The following is a 13,101-nucleotide window of genomic DNA, read 5'->3' as shown; positions in this document are numbered from 1 at the left end:
AAGACACAGCAGCCGCCCCCGGGGTCCTCCCCCCGGCAGCTGGCCCCTCCCACCTTCCCCGCCAGTTCTCCCCCCTTTGCTTCCCCCCTCCTCGCCCTCCTTTTCTCTCCCCTCTTTCCCCTCCCCTTCTCTCCTCGCCTATTCCTCCCCTCTTCTTTCTTTCTTTCTTTCTTTCTTTCTTTCTTTCTTTCTTTCTTTCTTTCTTTCTTTCTTTCATCACTTCCCCTTCTCTATTCCTCCTCTCCCCTAGCTCCCCCCTTCTTCTCGCCTTCCTCATCTCCTCCATCCCTACCCCTCTTCCCTTTTCTCTTTCCCATCCTCCCCCTCCCATCCTCCCCCTCTCCTTCCTTCCCCTCCCCGCTCGCTTCCACCGACTGCACGGAGCAAAGCACAATGGAGCAGAGTCAATTCACTCCCTGCGAAAGAACAGCGACAAGTCGAAGGTTACGCTAGACAGGGAGGTGGGTGGGGGGGTGCGGAGTTTCTCCAAGGGGGGCCCGGGCAGGCATTCTGCGTTAGAGTTGAGGGAGAGCCCACTGAATACATTGGGGAGTCAGGTAAGGTGTGTGTGTGTGTCTGTGTATAGGAGAGATAGCCATGGCGGTTTCAGCACCACGGCCAGCGGCGCGGGCAGCTGGAGAAGGGATGGAAGGGGAAATCCATGCAGAATAAAAACACGTCTCCGGATGGTTTGTCTGGTGCTGTGATTGCCCCCCTCCCTGGGCAACTATAATAAAGCCTAGCTAGTGTGCTGTTTGTTTTAAATGAGCAGCGTGCGAGTGTCAAGCCGGGGCTCCATCTGCAATGCGGAGTAGGAGAAAGGATCAGAGAGTGACTAGATGTTCCCTCCTGAAGTCATTTCCTTTCACATACAGCTGTAAAATTCTTAGCCCGAGACATTCCTATTAAGATGACTGCCGGGAAGCAGGAAGGCAGGGAGAAGATGGGATAAAAGAAAGAACCCCCCCCCCCCAACAAAGGTCTGACATTTGAAGGTCAACAATGCTTTGGAAAAGAGAAGAGAGGTTTGGGTGGATTAACAGGAAAGTGGGATTGCTGCTTTGTGATCATGGAAAGCACCAGAAGTGACTTTCGAGTTTTCGGGGTAAATAATAAAAGCAGAACCGTGAAATTCTGCAGAAGGAAGTTGATTGCATTCTAGCATGTAACTACTGCAGGGATAGAGCACCCACTGCAGGGATAGAGCACTCACCTGTAATTGGTACAGGGAAACAAGAGTTTTTCAAAATCCCCTTGGATCGAAAGTCTTTTATTACTCATTTTCTGGCTCTTGGCTTTGTTTTTTCCAAAGATGGATGGATCTATCTATCTATCTATCTATCTCTCTATCTATCTATCTATCTATCTATCTATCTATAAAAAATAATGCCTGGTGCATTTTCTCTTTGAAGACTTGTTAATACTTATGTTTTGGTGGCACAGTGTAATTTTTGATGAGTACAGGGGTGGTGACTAGCTAGCATCCTGTGGACTTTGCATTCTTGGATGTACACAGTCAATTAACTAGTTAATTACAGGGATAAATCATTGCTGATCCTAGAATAAAAATGATCTATGGTTCCTGCATTCCTTCCTTATTGTAGGCACTGAAAAGTATGCCTCTTTCTACTCAGAAATCGGTAAAATTTGAAAAACAAAACTATGTTCACTAATTACCTTCTTATTTTTAGCCCTGTGTATGAAATGATATTTAAAATGCTGCAGCATTTCTTCACTGTACAGCTAGGACAGTCTGAGGGACAGGGTTAAACTTTCAGACCACATGGAACACTGTACCACAGTTCGCTCACTAATATGATGTTGTCATAGGACTGCAGCACTGCAGTCAGTGGAGAAAGGAAGTCAGAATTATCCAAGGTATCTGCTGAATTGCATTTGCAAACAGAACCTATCAGACGCCCAGTTTAACCTATTCGGAGTTGTATAGGACTGGTATATGGAGAAGGTTTTAGGGTAATTGAAGCAATCAGGGATTCTAAATGCATTCTATTAATTTTGCTAATAGTTTTTCCAGGGTGGGGGTGCAGGGAAGAACTCTCTAGACTCAGCAGGAAGTCAAGACAAAAATGCTATATACAATTATATTGCGTTTTCTTAATTTTCAGGATAAAAGGTGTGTTATGATCTGGTGTATTGTTATTTTTCCCTTTGATTAAAGAACTGTAGAAAAAAACAGAATATGTTCATGTTGAATTACTCACAGGGAGAATTTACTGTAAGAGAAAACATAAGGTTAACACTGGTGCCTGGGACTTTTATTATTCTTTTAATGCTCTGCAAACAAGACAATTGTGCTGAAAGACAATTAAAAGAAGAACCATATTTACTCTTGCAATAAAATCCATTTGCATTAAATATGTTTATGCACAGCTTATTCAAAATCCAATTGGTTAGTATGCAAAACACATTGCTACTGTGTAATCAAGTGCTAATCCAGTTTGACTTATTTATGGAATACTTAAATTCAGGCAATGTAAAGTTGTATACAATACAATCATTATCATAGTATATATTGATTACCTTATAAAAAATCAGAATGTTATGACAAAAAGAGATGCGCGCACACATACACACTTTCACACAAGTCTTTATGAAATCACTTTACAGAAAGATAGTTTTTTTCATTTTCAAAAATCACTGTTCTGGTAACATTCACTTCAGATCCGTAATAAAGTGTTTGTAGACAAAGCAGATGCTACATTTTTATGAAGCTGATATGGAGGTTAGAATGAGCCAGCAAAAACTATCTTTAAAATATTTTCCTTTTTTTAGAAACTAATTCCTTTCCACCTTATGTCAATATCTGGTTTAGGATTTCTGAGATGAAGACTGCCGTTTCTAAATATGGAAAACTTCTTGTCTCAGAGTTTGACACGCAAGTATCGTTACTTTTGACCAAAGACAACCACAGTGCCTCACTCTTTGCAGAGGCGGACTGTAGATAATGCTGGGAAATGCTGCCACTTACACAGAGTAGAAAAGAAAATACATTATTTTTAATCTTGATTGTGCATTATTGGGAAAACCAGTGTTAAAAGGAGAGAGATCATAGAAAGACATGACTGATTTTTTTGCAACTTTCTTGTTTGAAAGAAACAAATATCAGGATATAGATTATACAACCTTCTGAATGCTGCCATAAAAATATTTCAGCAAATATGTATCATTATAATGAAAAAAACTTGAGAATCTTTTAAGAAAACCCATGCTGGGATCTGACAGAGGGAAGGATGTGATTATATTATAGAGAGATATAGCAGTGAATTGGACAGGCTAGCTAATGCCAGACCTTGGGGGATGGGTGGGTGAGGGAGTCTATAAATAAACTAATACAGCAGTTTAGAGCCTTTTCCTCAGGAACCAGCAGTTTTTAATATAATCATGTTGTATATACATTAGGAGAGCATTGATAATATTCACGTAAGGTGGAATAAATTTGCTTCAATGGGGAGTTTATCTGAGTAAAGACTTCAGGATTTGGCCACACATTTGTCCTTTAGTGGTAGTCTTAAAAGAAGGGGCCAGATCCCCACGTAGTGTAAATTGGTGTCGCTCTATGGAAGTCAAAAAAGCGACCCCCAGTTTCCATCAGATGAGGATTCGGCTCCCTTGGAATCTTAAATATGGTGGTGAATATGGCATCCAGCAGATATTTTTACCTTTCTCCTTTTACTTCTAATTTATGATGGACCAGATCATCCCCTGGCATAAATTGGACTCCTGCCAATGAAGGCAATGGAGTGATGCCAGTGTACGCCAGCTGAGGATATGGCAGTGGCTAAGGAACAAAACGCTCAGGTCTATGCATCAGGATCCTGATCTTGCAAGGTCCTGATGCTTCCCGACAGATGCTTAGGCCCCTCAGCTCCTGTTGAAGTCAAGGGGGGCACTCATCACTTGAAGGGAATTGCTCGGTACCTGGCCACCAAATGAGTAAGAAACCCAATTATTCAGCCTCACATAAGTGAATAGCCTTTTTTGCCCTGTCATCATCTGCTCGGGCTCTCACAACTGAGACTCCTGGGCTGGGCTTTTGGACTAAGGACAGATGATCATTTACACGTTTATAGCTCATACTCAGCACCGCCACGAGATCCTTCCAGGGCAGTGAAGGGAAGAGAAGCAAAAGCAAAGAGAGGATGAAAAACATGGGGGTTTTTTTTAGCACTCTATTTCAAATTTCATAGGACTGATGGATCAGTCGGCATAGTCTGAGCAATTTAACTTTTTAAAGCTTTTTGATAAGGCGTCAAAGAATAAAATATGAATCTTTTGATGGGGGAAAACATTTGCTTGCCTGAGAAATTCCCACACACGATTTCCTTTCTGTTCTAATTATAGTTGCTCGAGGCAGGGCTAAAACACAGTATCACTTCTCTGGCACTAGACAGCTTTTCAACATTCACATTCAACTAGTGCGTGTGCTTTATTACTTTAAATCAAATATTTCCATACATATGCATTATTTTCTGTATGCAGAAGTGTTTCATGTTGCTGTTGATGATGATAAACTGCACTAAGAAAGGAGTACAATCCTGAAGACCCAATCCTAAACAGAACGTGCATTCAGTATCTGGATGAATGAATGTTTCTTGCAGAATTCTGGTTTCCACTCACACGTATGCTGGAATGCAACAGACTTGTGCTTCTTGCAAAGCTCAGTATGAGGCCTTGCAAGATCAATGGCTCATTTTGTATGCAAAGTTGCTGAGGAAGACAGCGAGATAATGTGGATTTTGAGGCCATCAGCATGCAGATGATCCAAAGCTCTGTGTCGTCAGCCACGGACAATTTAACATTAAGAGGCAAATGCCATATCAGTTTAAACTCTGAGCATTCATCATTTCCCGGGCAGACCTCCGACCCCTCACACACACATAACTTGGTGTCTTTGTCCCACACCTTGTGTCCTATTTGGAGCTTGAGAGGTATAATTTGATACATGGCTCAATTGGGTAATTATTGTCCTCTGAACAATACAATGTCAATGGTACTTTTTTGGCAGGTGTGAGATGGAATGGTTCTGTAAACAAATTGGTGTAATTGTTAATTGCTGGGAATATTTTTAAACTTGCAAATACATTTGAAGTGCAAAACCGCAGGGTGAAATCAGTTTTATATTATAGTACATCTCATCCCATAAGAATCTGACAGATTGCTTATCCCCCACTCCCCAGCTGCAAATTGCCAAGACCCTGAAATGAAATCAATATTTACTCTGTAAAGCATATTTCACCAAAGCAATATGCCTGTGAACATAAAGGAGCCTCATCTGCATGGTAAAAGAAATTCTCTTATTGCCTCATCACAGAAAATGCATATGGTGCAGATTAAGCAGCAGAGTCCTGTGGCATCTTACAGACTAACAGAAGTATTGGAGCATAAGCTTTCATGGGTGAATACCCACTTCGTCGGAAGCACCCGACAAAGTGGGTATTCACCCACGAAAGCTTATGCTCCAATGGGTCTGTTAGTCTGTAAGGTGCCACGGGACTCTTTGCTGCTTTTACAGATCCAGACTAACACGGCTGCCCCTCTGATACTTGACATGGTGCAGATTGCTCATGTTATCTACAAGTGCACTATGGTAGGTTCTTCATGGCAGGTCCACTATGGTAGGTTCTTCTTGCATTTGAGGAAATCTCCCTCTCTCCATGCTCATATACTGGAAATAGTTGCTGAACTGAGCCCCACTGAGCACTTAAAGTGTATTCTTTGACAATTGAGCTCCAAATGTGCAATGAAATTGCAATCTGAAAAGCAGTCACAGCACATGCCCGCACAGTAACCGCATTTAATACCAATCCTTTTCTTCTCATCCAGCTATAGAAATAAAAGGCCTGATTTGATACCCGCTGAAGTCAATGGGAGTCTTTTCATTGCCTTAATGGGCTTTGGAAATCAGTCTAATGAGCTATATTTTAAGAAGCAAAAAAGAAAAAAAGCCTAAAATTATTATATCACTAATGAGCCAAATCCCGCACACCAATACTCAAGAGAATAGTCTCATTTCACATACATAGTCAATGGGACCACTCACCTGGGGAAAAATTGGGCTATATATTGGTTTGCAGACTTAAAACACAGCCATTAACCAAGCATCGTCTAGTGATTAGTGCAGGGGATTGTTGGACAGAACTTCAGGATTCAAGTCCTGATAAGTCTCTTTAATCTCTCTGTGCCTCGATTTACCAGTTGATGAAATGAATTTTATCTCTAACAATTGTGATGGGTATATACTCTACCCTGGCACCAAAAGGGTTAACTAGGGCTAGAGAGCTCAATTAGGGCACCTGGAAGGTGGGCTTGGCCCAATTGAAGATGAAGCCCTGCAGGGGGGCAAGCTTATAAAGGGAGGAAGCCCAGATGAGACAGGGAAGAATTCTGTAGTGTCTGTCTTCTTGTTAGAGAATGAAGGAAGGGCCTAGAGAGAAGATGTCTAGTAAATACAGGGATGGTCTGTGGGAAAGGGCAGAAGGAAATTCAAGTTAGGAGGAGTCAAGGAAAGCAGCAGGAAGGGTGTTTGATGGAACAGACCATGACTATTTGTTCCAGGGATGAGAGGGCCAGGGAATGAGGGTTCCCCTAATGATCCACCAGAAAAGGTAGTGCAGAAACACCCTTAAGCCAGGCAGGAGAAGGACTATTGAGAGTGGAGCTGGGCAGGTAGGGGAAAAGGCCTTGGGAGGCATTGAGAGAGAGAGAGAGAGAGAGAGAGAGAGAGAGAGAGAGAGAACACCCGTGCAGTGTCCCAGGACAGTCTGTGGGACAGTCTGTGGGACCAGTCCGTAGGGGGTGAAGAGCTGTGGGCTTGAGTCTAGTATAGTGGACCCTTTGGTTAGCCTGGAAGGGAAGAGATTTTAAAGTGAGCTGCCTGAAGGCTGAACTACAAGAAGAGGTGGACCCTGGTGGGACTGGAGTGACAATCAGCTGGGTGCTAGGGAGGGAAAGAGCGCCATGTCATACCTTGCCACGAGGTGGTGTGCCCGGGGTGAGTCAACTCTTCTACACCATCTTAAGGTTTCCTATAGTACAAATCGGTGTAGTATTTAAGAGCCTGACCAAAGACTATTGAAGTCAGTGGAAGACTGAATGGGCTTTGTATCAGGCAGGTCCTAAGTGCTTAGAAGAGAGAGAATATAGTCATAACAGTGCATATCTACATTAAAGAGGGATTGTGAAACTTCATTTATGTTGCCAAAGCGCATTGAAATCCCTGGATCAAATGTGCTATAAAAGAACAAAATATTAAATAATCTCTGCATTAAAACAGAAAGGCAGCAAACTTTCATTCCCTGAGTTAAAAAAATGCTCCTAGCCTGAGAATTTGAGCCCAATTCTCATTTGTGCAAAGGTCAGTTTACACCACTCTGACAATGTAAAGAGGCTTTAGTGCAACTGGGAGTCAGGCTCAAAAGCCCCGTTTCACTGTCAGTGGTGTAAATTGACCTTTGTGCACATAAGAATCAGGTCCTTAGGATGTAAACAAGAAACGCCTGAAAATATGGGGTTGCAATGAAATGGCTTCAAGATCTTCAACTACGGCTACTCTTGTGAGTGCCTTCGTGTTAAAAATACTCTATTTAATCCAGATCATCACTGAACTCCACAGTAATAGTGTCCTCTTGAACACCTTCCCGTGTTCCTCAAGTTTTCGATAGCATTAACTCTCTAGTTTTTTTGCCAATTTGGAAAGCTAGGTCCAAATACTGACTAAGTCACTAGTGCGAGTGAGAATGGAAGGTGTTATGGTCCTTGTGGAAATTTGTGCATATCAAAAACCCATCATGCTATCTGGCAGAACTGAAAGCATCTGCTCATGCAAAAACTCAGGGCTGGAAAGGCCAGGGGTGCTTCATGTTAGAGCAAAGATGTGCTGGCCGAGCTTGTAGGTCTAGGATTGGACTGATGTGTGGATGAAGCTGGAGCTATATGGTCAGAGAGGTGTGTGTGTGGCCCAGAACTAGCAATGTGTGTGTGTGTGCCCGGGAGTAGACGGTAGGGTTGCTGCAAGGAGGAGGATGTCTGGGACAAGAGAACACTAGGTGCTGGAAATCAAGATTGAGGTACAATGGCAGAAACTTGCATATTACCTGGCCTTTCTAGACATAATTCAAATTCAGTGCTTCTTGTCCTTTGCTGTACTGGACACTGCATTCACCTGCAACATATGCTGAAAGTAATAATGCTGTTAGAAATGGTAAACTGGAAAGAAAATGCAGCACAGTATGGAATAACCGGTCATCTGCATTCATAACAATGAATGATAGGAGCAGAGGGATGGAAGGGAAGGCACAGAAGGGTCATGGGATCGCAGATCAATAGTTAGGAAATGGTTGAATTAGAATTGTTTGGTCCCTAGTGGAGAATTCTGCTGCTTTAGAGCTATTCAGTTACCTACACTGCATTCAGAGGGGCTGGTCAATTGTCCTTGTGAGTCATACAGCAAGATAAACAATGCAAGGGGTCAGGTCTCCGCAGCTGAGCCACATGCTAAAGGGAAAAAAATCATGCCTGCCCTAAATCTAAATGGTGTAGCTGGGAAGTGAAGAAAAATCACCTCTTTGTTGCCTTAGTGCTTCCAAATTATAGCATCATGTTTAAGGGTCAGTGGTCATATTTCCTGGGTGTGCCATCTGTTTTCAGTTGAACAGGGCTGAAAGTTGGTATACGGAAAGTAGCACAAGTTGGGGAAACTAATCTTTTTTTAGTGCCAAAGCAGTCCAGAATAGCTCGTCTTTCCTTCTAGCTTTGATAGCGGCTTTGATGGCTTTTGAACCTCCTTGAACTAAAAACATAGTTTTGAAAGGTGGCTACAATACATGCTCAGTGTGGCCGCTTTTCTTGCCAGTGCTGTGTACTCCACATGCTGCCGCGCTGTGAAGTTATTCCTGGAAGGACAAATTCTCGGACAAAATGAAGAACAATGATTTCAAGGCTGGAGAGTGGACTGCTGACATCAAAGACAGGTTGCCATTGACTTCAATTATTATTAGTTATACTGTGTGCTAGCACTTAGAGGTGCCAATGGAGATCGGGACCCCATTGTGGAAGACAATGACCAGACACTATGAAAAGTCCTGCTCTGAAAACATTACAGTCAAAATAGACAGAGGATATATTGCGTCACCGTTTTTTTCAGATACGGCATGAAGAGAGATTAAGTGACTTTCCTAAGGTCACACAGTCTTTAGTAAAGCCAGGAACTGAACATAGATCCATGGAGTGGGGCTCAGGACCATTAGACTATATTTTTAAGTGCTCAGCATGCATACTTGGGACTAAATTTTCCAAAGATCTCTGCTCCCATTTAGGCATGCTGAGCTCTTTGGCAAATCCATAGTAATGCTGATTTACACCAGCCCTCTTTACTGCAGGGGAGATACTTTGATTTACTCCTGCTGAGGATATAGCTCATAATCTGAGGATTAACAGTGATAATTGGCCCAATTCTACAAACACATGACGAGGTCATACTTGACAACTGAAATTAAGTTTTAGGATCTGCTCCTATGTTTGCACTTGTCTTTAACTCGTCTGCTCACTGACACCAGACTTTTGCACTCAGCTTGACATAAGTGCCATTGAAAAAGTAACATGCCTGTTCTTTGCAGTGTTTGCCTTTTTTATTGACTTGCCTTTGTCAGGGGAAAGGGGGGAAAAGTGTGCACTTACATGTGGATGATTCCATTTCTTAAACAAGAGACTGATGCAAAGAAGCAATTCCCCCCTGCTAGTCTAATTTGGATCTAGGTTAATTGCACTTCTAGTGGATGTCTTTGATTTGCAGAGGGAAAGCCAATGGAAGTCTGAAGCTCAGCAACGATTCTGCATTAACAGTCATGACTCCTTTTTTATAACTGGAGCTAAAGGCAGTACCTACCTTGCAGAAGTCTTTTGAGAACTCTATGTGGCTGAGGTATTGCTTAGACTGATGCATGCATATTCTTCTTCCAAGGCAGACTCTATTGTTAGTGTTGATACACTCAGCAGCATAGTTGAAGATGCTTTCTGGTGGGAACCCTTGACTGTAACCGAAAGAATCTAGTAAGCATTAAAACATGGTGATGGCCTCTTCAAGAGGTTTATCTTGCATAAAATTTTTGTCTCTTCTTAATAGAAAAGCAACCGAGAACCCCTTCATATCATCTTATCACCTAGGTTGAGGCTTCTAAAGTAGCCTAAGTGAGTTATCTGCCTGACTCTCATTGAATTTCCCAATGGGATTAGGGCACCTTTCTTCATGAGACTCCTTTGAAAATCCCAGGATTCATTTTTGGCCACCTTATCTCTTACAGATGGGTTGTGACTTACTGCTCAAGGACTCAGGTCCGGTAAGTGTTCCTGAGTTTGGACCACCTGATAAACTGTCCAGTGCGAAATGTCATAGGGGCCTTAATCCAATACACAAATGAAGAGATGGAGAGGGTGGAGGTTGAGGATCAGCATATCACTGACGAATGTGACCAACTCATCCCTGGCAAAACTGCAACTGAGTTGCACCAGGTAAATTGTCCCAATATTTCTCAAAGAATTTGTCTGAAGAAGGATAAACTGCTGCCCATTGCATGGATTGAATAGTGTTGAGGTTCCCCTGAACCTATTCCAGCTGGTTCCCAAGAACTCAGTTGGATTCTCGTCTTGTCACTCAGGTTCCAGATTCAGCAAGATACTGAAAGGTGTGCCTCACCTTAAGCATGTAAACAGCATTGACTTCACTGGGACTACTCACATGCTTACAGCTAGGCACACGGGCCCAGATCCTCAAAGGTATCTAGGTGCTTAACTCCCATTGGTTTCAATGGAAGTTGGGTATTGTTAGGGTGTGGGCCATCCTCATTAAGTACTTTGCTGCATTTTTGACTAGCTGTATTCAGAACTCTGGCCATGATGCAAACAAAACTTTCTCAATTTTTCCATAAAAATTTGAAATATCTGCTAATATGCCCACTGTCTGACTGGACGCTGATGTGAACGGTGGGTATCGAAATATGACTTGTTTCAATCAGAGAAGTAATTTCGGGAACGTGTGTGCTTTGTACAATACCCCAAATCTTCCTAAAACTGAATTATTTACTGTATTCAGAATTCTGAATTACATGTTGCAAGTACACATTGACTCAGAGCCAGTGCTATAACACCAATTGTGAATCCTCAACAGAAATAACTCCAAGTTAATAGCAGGAGAACAATAAATAAAGAAATTGAATAATACAGGCATTCAGAGGAGGAAAATCAATACTTCTGGTAGTACATTTTGCCAGCAAATTTTATTGTCAAAATATCTCTTAGATGATTTTGTTAAAGAAGAGCTAAAAGTCTCCCCAGCTAAGGAGCTAGAATGTACAGAATGTCTAGGGAGATTAGTGTAACACACTCTAAATAAATACATGTGGAAAATGACTATTTATAGTGAGCTGCCCTTGGTAATTTGAAATAATTACATTCGATGATTTAGAAATGGAACAATCAAAGGAAATCTTTTCTTCTTTCTTTAATCAGTGACTTTCATGAGTAGCTCTGGATCTGACATAACAATGACTAATGTGTCTGAGATAAAACAAGAGCTCAGTTTTTCATCTGAAATGGAAAGGGGTTGTCAGAGGGTTTTTCTAAATCTGCCAATATAAAATGGCATTGTGTATTCTTTGGAACAATTATGTTCATTAGGGTCCTGTAGATTGTTGTCATTTTCAGGCTCTGGTGCTTGTGCTTTGTAAGTCTTTGAGTCCCTGATTATCAGCATATTCTGGGCCTCAGATTTTCTTCTCTCATCTCCTACGAAAGGTGAGGGTGGGAATGAGCTGAAGAGCAAAAGCAGATGTAAAAGATGCAGGGATGCAAATTACCCTCTACAATGCTGCATTCATTGCAAGACTGATACTGCAAATGTTGTGATGCTCCAATGCTGCATTTTTGTAACCTGCATATTCTCAGGCTAACATTTACATATTTCCTTGTGAATTAATAGTCAAATTAATGCAACTGAGGGAAATCCAAATTACACTGTCTGTAAACTTTAATAATAATACTCTACACTGTTATTTCAAATGCTGCCTGTGGTTGCTCACAGGGGATGATGTCTTAATCTATCCAGATTGGGGAGCACTTGTTTGTTATTTCATTAGAGTTCACACTGTTTGATGTGGGGTGACCCTGTAATTTATTATTACTTAGCCATTCTATAGCAGATCACAAAACACTTTACAAGGAAAAACAACGAGGAGTCTTTGTGGCACCTTAGAGACTAACAAATTTATGTGGGAATAAGAATTCGTGGGCTTTTGCCCAAATAAATTTGTTAGTCTCTAAAGTGCCACAACGACTCCTCGTTGTTTTTGCTGATAAACACTAACACGGCTACCACTCTGAAACCTGTCACTTTACAAGGAAAGTGTCATTGTCTCCTCTTTACAGATGGACAAACGGAGTTGCAGGGAAGGGGAAGTGACTTGCCCATTCGGTCAGTGGCCAAGGTGGCAATGGAACTCAGTCCAATGCCCAATACGTTGGACCCAGGAAGTTTCCACTCATGGAAAGCAATCGGATACTATGATCTGTGACAGCCAAAAACCCTAAGACAGAGAGAGAGAGAGAGAGACAGAGAGAGACAGAGAGAGAAAGCGAGGCTGATATTTAGGAGGCATGCACAGTTTTGTGCAACTTCTGGATGTGATCTTCTTAGATCTGCTTCTTGCAAGCTAAGCAGAGCTAGGTTTGGTTAATACTTGAATAGGCGACATCTGAGGAAAGAAAATTTTTTTTAGTGTCATGCAGATGCAGTGTTTGGGTAACATTCTGACTCCCATGATAGACATGATTTGCTCGTTGCTAACTGGAGCTATTTCAGTGCTACGTCCTCGCCACTCAACAGCAGACAAAGGTGACTATTCTGTAACTAGCTGTCCCCTTTTTGTGCCTCATAAAATATAATCATGTCCTACCTGACTTCAGCTCATTCTCTAATATTTACAATTGGCCAAACTTGTGAGGCCTTATGCTCAAATTGAAGAAGAGTTCTCTGCAGCTTAAAAGCTTCTCTTTCACCAACAGAAGGTGGTCCAATCAGATTTTGCTTCA

The 13,101-nt window shown here is 41.9% G+C and overlaps 1 long non-coding RNA gene across 1 annotated transcript in view; it reads left to right on the top strand.

Moving 5' to 3' along the window:
- Positions 1-477: 477 nt before the first annotated feature.
- The window catches only part of LOC141978294 (uncharacterized), a 158,373-nt gene continuing 145,749 nt past the window's right edge, over positions 478-13,101 (top strand). Inside the window, exon 1 of the long non-coding RNA XR_012636364.1 lies at positions 478-557. This is a non-coding gene — a long non-coding RNA (uncharacterized LOC141978294). The remainder of the gene's footprint in view (positions 558-13,101) is intronic.

This window comes from Natator depressus, chromosome 26 (genome assembly GCF_965152275.1).
Source record: "Natator depressus isolate rNatDep1 chromosome 26, rNatDep2.hap1, whole genome shotgun sequence".
Lineage (NCBI taxonomy): Eukaryota > Metazoa > Chordata > Testudines > Cheloniidae > Natator > Natator depressus.
This window is presented reverse-complemented; position numbering and strand designations above follow the sequence as displayed.